Source organism: Suncus etruscus, chromosome 1 (assembly GCF_024139225.1).
Source record: "Suncus etruscus isolate mSunEtr1 chromosome 1, mSunEtr1.pri.cur, whole genome shotgun sequence".
Taxonomy (NCBI): Eukaryota; Metazoa; Chordata; class Mammalia; order Eulipotyphla; family Soricidae; genus Suncus; species Suncus etruscus.
In genome coordinates this window covers 26,037,877-26,045,095 of record NC_064848.1, presented here as the reverse complement: position 1 = coordinate 26,045,095, position 7,219 = coordinate 26,037,877, and positions in this window count along the sequence as shown.

Sequence of the window (7,219 nt, the reverse complement as noted above, 5' to 3'; positions counted from 1 at the left end):
GACACCTTACCTCTAGCACCACCTCACCGGCCCCGATACTGAACTTTTACTTCCAGTGCTTTACCTTCTATTTCTTTGTTGGCATCATTGTTGTATTTTGATTGCAGTTTATCTTTGAGTTGTTCTATGTGATTCTTGAGCTGTGCGATTCTGCTCTTCTGGCTTTCTATGTTTTTATGAATTTCTTTTAATTCTGTTTGTATGTAGTCTTTTATGTTTTATAGCAATTCTTGTTTAAGTTGGTTCATTTGCTCATCTATTGATTTCTTGTGATCTCTGGCCAGTGTATCTTTCATTTCTTCTAGCATGGCTTGAAATTCTATTCTCATGGTTGCTTTTAGGTCTTCCTCTCTTGGGTCTGTGCATTTTGGTGGACTTGGAAACTTGTTATGATTTCTCTCCATCTCCCCTGTTGTTAATGTTTTCCTTGGTTTACCCATCCTTCTTTGCATTTATTCGCTTGGTGTGGAGTGCAGTGCCTTCAGGTTTTAGCCCGCTTTTGCCACCTGTGGTGTGTGGCTGGGTCCCTTCTCGGGGTATGGCTCTACGTCACTATGTTGGGTGATGTTGCTACGTTTTGGTCCTTCCCTCATCCTCCAAACAAGCCTGGTCAATCGCCACCCCTTTCCTGCCAGACAGTGCAGGTTAACTCCTGGCCAAAATGGTAGAGGGTGCCATTGAGCCTAGATCACTAGCCCTCTCCACCTGGAAGGCAGCCTGTGCTTTCTTCTTGCCCCTCTAGTCACTGGTTCCCCTGACTCTCTGTCTCCCTGGGCTGTATATGATAGATTGCTGAGTTTGCGATCCCCACATGTGCTCCCACTGGCCTTTCTCCCCGGCCTCATGGACCTAGGGTCCCTTGGGCTGCCCGTACTATGTCGAAGAGTGGGATCCTTTGGGTGGGCGCTCACCAAAGCTCCAGTTGGTGGTCTTCCCAACCTCCCCTGGCCTGTCCCAGGTGCTCACAGTTCCCATGAATGGGTGCCTTACCCTGGCTCCAGTCATCGATCTCCCCACACTCCCTCTGGTCTGTCCCAGGAGCTCAAGGTTCCCGTGAATGGGCGCCTTACCCTGGCTCCTGAAGCCTCAGCATTTTATCTAACTACTCACAATTCTATTTTATTACTTCTAGTTTTGAGAAACAAATTGCTTACATTTGATTGGACCAAATTGTCCTTGATTATATCTTTTAAGGACATTTAAAGCATTTCCACATTTAGATCCCACTTATAAAATTTAGTTACCTTAATAATGTTAAGTACTAATAAAATTATTTATAAAGGTCAACCACACATTTTCCCACACAATGTTCTACTTGGAGATACCTTTTAAAACCAAAATTTTTCACCAGTGAGAATATGAAAGACTCAAATTTTTAATACTTTTCTAGCCCCCTTAAATTTAAAATGAAAAGTTTTTCTTTGGCTGACAGTCTGTTACTACAGATAGCCTTTAACAGAATTATGAACAGAATTATTAGCAACAAAAAAGAATTTTTTCTGAAAAAGAAAAAATTATTCAAAATTATGAATTTTCTGTTGCTCAGGAATTTTTGAGAGGCTTTGGACAAAGGGAGTTCAGTGCTTTTATCTCTTTGTTGCTCAGCTCTCTGTGTAGGATTTTTAACTATTACAGGCCTGAACTTAGAAAGTTCCCCAATCTCCAATGGCTTAATAATTACTTTATACCACCCAATGCAAACCCACTTTCTGGTCAGCAAGTTGGTCCAATCTGACCCCACAGTTGGAAAGGGTCCACCCCACCCTCCATTTTTTCAGGTATCATAGACATTCACAAATTGGTTGGTTGAGAGTGGAGAAGTGGGGAGGGCATTCTCTTGCCTGCTGACAGCCCAGCCCCAATTCCTAAGTGCTGGAGCCAAGCCAGCTCTCCAGACTCTGCTTGCTTAAACGGTGGTTGAGACTCCCTCACTCCCATGGAAGGGGGCACAGGAGGAGGAGGAGAGCCCCAGAAGTCTCAGGAGCCTGTAAACTGAAAAGGACAACAGACTAATAGCAATCCAAAGTCATAGGACTTCAACACACTCACAGGGCGGCTCCGCACACATTCTGGACACAGAAGACAACTGATAGGGCTGGAAGACAAGAATGAATGTATCAGATAGCACAAAGCTTAAGCTGCAAAACCTGCAGTCACACAAATGCCTTCAAGAGAGGCACACACAAGCTGCACGCTTCACTTCACAGTATTGCTAGAAACTTGGCCGATGTGTAAAGCTTAGATTCAGAATCCAGCGTGCTAGCCTGCCCCAGGCAGAGAACATAGTTCTGTTAAACCTGCCCCAGGCAGGTGGAGAACGCAGTTCTCACTAAGGAGGAAGGCCAGTCCTAGCAACGCAGGTAAATACACTGAGCCCAGCCCAGACGTACATGTTGGGCCCAGACTTATGATCCCCGCCTAGCAGGTATCACAAGAGACCCAGTTTCCAAAACCCCAGGTGCGGAGTGGAGGCTGTTTGCCGTATCAACAGGGTCAAAAAGGATGAGCCTCCAAAATGTTAGGTTTGTGCTATCAATCCAATTGATAAGACAAAGAGAACACCCGGCAGTGCAAGTCACAAAGTGGGGTTTTACATGCTTAGCTAGCCAAGACTTCCACCTGGCAACAAATTTCCAGTCAAAGACCCAAAGTCTAGGGCAGAAGGGACATGTAAGTCATTGCCAAGCATGCCCAGGCTTCAGAACTGAATGCACAGCTCCAGGTAGCTGATAAAAGGGATGGATACGCAATTCAAATGCCACAAGATACATAGTTCAGATGTCAGAAGTCTAATTTATTAAGGCCTATTTACAGTACACGGACATGGACGCTGTGTTCTGGACGTGGGTGCCATGTTCTGGGTCTTGTGTCTTTCTTTGTTTCCAACTCTTCTCTGAAGGCCACATTCCCACAAGCTAACAAGCTAACAAGTGGGTTATACAGAAGCAGGTTAGCAAAGGCAAACACTTTCATGGGGAAAGAGAGAACTTCAGAATCCTACAGTTTAAGTAACACAAGAGATTTATGATATGAACACACAACTAATGCTACCAAGTTGGAAAAGTTGAGAAATGGAGAAGAAAGGAAGGACCCTTTGAAGCAGGGGCCTGGTGGTGGGAATTGTCACATCAGTGATAAATGTGGTTTTATAAAATTTTCACTTTGGCAATCTAATAACTCAATCAAAAATGATAATAAAAGCAAAAGAAAGAAAGCAATCACATTTACAATTGCATCAAAAGGGTAAAATACCAGAAAATACATTGAACAAGTCATATGCATCAAAACATATTTAAAATAAATAAAATACAAAATAATGGGAAAATGTCTTCTGTTCATGGATTGAAGAGCTAATCTTTCAAAGTACAGATTTCTTAACACAGCACATAGATTTTTATTAACTTTCAAAGTCATTATTCTTAGAAAATATAATGAATTATAATATTTGTGTGGAAACTCAAAGATCACAAATAACTTAGAAAAAAATTTTAAAATGAATGAGACTTGACAAATAGTTCAATGAACTGGAGCACATGTTTTGCATACAAGAGCTCTAGGTTTGAAACCCAGAAATGCATTGTCCCAAGAGCAGGACTAGGACCAACTCTGAAACTAAGAGAGACATAGCCTTATGCCTCACTGATATGCTATCTCCCTGCTACCAAAAACAAAATAGTAAAATAAAAGAAAAATTGAAACATTACATTCCACACTTAGTTTGTGTTTTTATTCTCTTTCATATTGAGAAATTTTTTAATTTTCTCTTTTGATTTTTCTCATGGATCTAATGGTTGTTCAAAATTATATTTTTCAATATTTAAATGTTCGAGTTTTTCCTGACTTTTTACTTTGTGATGATTTCCTAACTTCGTAGATTTGTGATCTAAACAGACATTGAGGGTCTGGAGAGATAACACAGCAGTGGGTGTTTGTCCTTGCACACAGCCAATCCAGTATGGACCTCAATTTGATTCCTGACATCCCATATGGTCCTCCAAGACTGCCAGGAGTGACTTCTGAGAACAGAGCCAGGAGTAATCCCTGAGCACTGTTGATGTTGCCCAAAAACAAAAAAAAAAAAAAAAAAAAAAGAGAGAAATTGAAATGATTTCCATTTCCTATGACTTCATAGACACTTGTCTTGTATTCCAGCATATGGTTTATAACCTACCCCTCCCCACTAAAATATTCCATGTGTACTGAAGAATAAATAATCCACTTTAAGGCAAAAACAATACCCATGCATATATATTAATTACAGTTCTTCTAATTCTACATTTAAGGTCATTGTTTTCTAGTTGATTTTCTCTGCTGGCTCTATTTAATGAGTGTGTTGACGTATGCTTCTACTATTATGCTGTTATCAAAGTCTTAGTTGCTTGAAGAACTTAGAAGCTCTTTCAGCTGATGTATGCATGCATATGTATATGTATGTATATATATCAGAACTAGATCCTTTTGGTTTATTTATCCTTTATTCTATATGTAATTGCCTTTTTGGTCTCTTATTACTTTCTTTATTTTGATTTCTGTTTTGTCTGATACAAGCATTGTTGCCTTTGCCATTTTTAAGGCCATAAATTGTTGAATGAGAGTTTTCTCAACTTTTAATCTAAGACTGCTTATCATGAGATTGAATATGTCTCTTGTGTTTCATGAACCACATAAACTGAGGTAGAGCGATATTTATCTAAAATTATAGGATTTTTGACTACGTGTTATATTTGATTAAGATGCCAAGAGCTAACCCTGTGAAAGCAAAATTTCCATTTAAAGGCTGTAGCATGATAGAAACATTCTGTGTCTCCAAATTCAGGCATCTAGGAAAATTCTGTCAAATTTACCTATGCAGATAAAACTAGAAATAATTGTCAAAATGAGACCTCTACTACTGGCAAAAAATATATATTCATGAAGAAAGCTTACTATGAATCTTGTTTTTCCTTGAAAACAAATACAGAGCAATTATTCTGTATTATAAATGCAAAATGATTGTTATCATTCTTCTGATATTTAACAAAATCCATTTAACATTACAAATGCATGGAGTTTTTTCATCTAAAATTTCAACCTTTATTTTTTATTAGATCAATTTTTCTTAATCCTAGAAGGGTTTACACACATATATATGTGATTACTTCTATTGACCTTGTATAAAGTAAATATAAACCCTAAATATACATTTTATGATCCTTTCTACATCTGAATAAAAATTTACTTTTAAAAACTGAGTATGATAGGCCAAGAAGATAGCTCATAGACTGGAGCATATATTTTGCAAGCTGGTGTCTGGGTTAGATCTTCAGCACTGCACAGTGCTCTAAACATTTCCAGCATTGACCTAGAAGTATGCCTGAAAACCACCAGGTATAGCCACCCAAGGAAAAGCAAAAAATGTAAATAAATAATATTTTATTATGGGAATATCCCATAGGAAAGCAATTTATAAGCAGTTACAAAGGCTGAGTGTTTACATAAATCAATTTTTAATCCTAAAAATGTTTAAACATTCTACCTCAAGGCACTTACACACTTTCAAAAACAATGCAGTCAAAAAAAGTAAATGTTTGGAATAGTTTCAAAAGTATTGCCCTCTTTAAGGGAAAAATAAAATCTGAGAAAGTACTAAAAAGATGTCCATATTCAATTTTATTAATCATCAATATATCTTTAAGTCTAACAGAATAATAGCATAATATTCACTGAGTACTTCCTTTTTATACACTTATAAATGAATATGTGCCCAATGCCTGCAGTTACACATATCAGGCATATAAAAGACAATGTGAATTGTGAAATGTTTAAACTAACAGAGAAGAGCAATTTAAAGTTCTTGTTCTTAAGCACTAAAAGGTATGGCATACACAAACAAATTTTTGTTTTTGTTCTGAGTTTGAGCCCATGCCCTCAAAGTTTGCTTCTGTTTTGGGACTCAGGAACCACTTCTAAAGGACATGTGGACCCATATGATACTGAGAATCAAATCAGAGTTAATTATATGCAAGACAGTTGCCGTGCCCTCTCTACTATCTCTATGCCTCCCAGATAATAATTTTAAACTATCAAGATAGGGCTGGTTCTATGGCTCATTAATGTAAACATGTAAAAGATCTTGAATTTTATCCCTGGATCTTCTTGGACCACCAATATCACCAGGTTTTGGACATGGTAGACCCAAGCAACATTAAGAGTAGTTTCTATAAATAAATGAATATACATTAACATATGATATAAATAAGTAGAGGCTTCTTCCATATCTCCAGCACTACTCCACATAAACAAGTCTAATCCTGGATCTGTTAATAATAAGATTTCCTGTATCTAACTAAATATGGTCACACTGCAACCTATTTTACAACCTTTGGCCAATTGAAGTAACAATAATAAATTAAAATAAAATATTCTCATTTTCACAAGGGCAGAGGGTGGGAAATAGAGATGAATCGGCTGAAGTGGGAGGCCCATATTAGATTCCTAGCCTCACGTTGTCCCCGAGCACTCCCAGGAATAATTACTGGATACTGCATTTTGGGACACAGCCACCTTCAATAAAATGTGTACAAAAAATTATTGACCTACATATTAGAAATTAGAAAGGCCATGTGTTGTAAATCTTTTTCAAATAAATCAATTAGTTGGTCAGTTTTCCATGGGAATTATTTGTTTTCCTAGAAATTTGAGAAGAGTTGACTCTCTCAAGAATCAAGACAGAGGTTCATAGAGTAAAGGGAATATGTCGAGTAGACCCTATTGTAGGGTCTACAATAGCTGTAACAGTCTTATTTGAACTAAATGCTGCAAGCAGGCACTAGAGAGATGGTATGTGGGCCCTGCATGAGCTGACTCTGGTTCAAACTCTGGTGCCACGTGAATTCTTGAGCATTTCCAATGAGCCTTTGAGACTGAGCACTGCCAGTGTGATGCTGGTGTTCTCCAAGCAGAGCAGAGCCTAGTAAAACCACATCCTCCTTATTAACTAATTATGACAAGAAGTGATTTCTGAAACACTTAGCTTTGTTAGGGAAGTTGGACTCAACAAGAAACAAATGAATAAACACAGCAAGCCATTAAATACTCCAACCTTGTAGCCACTATCATGCTCAGGGCAATGATCTTGGTCCAATTTTTCTTATAGATAAAATTGGTTCTAGATAGCATCCCTTGTAACATGACAGGCTAGTGGGGTCATGTGCTGCTGTGCCTCATCCCTGTCCTCTCT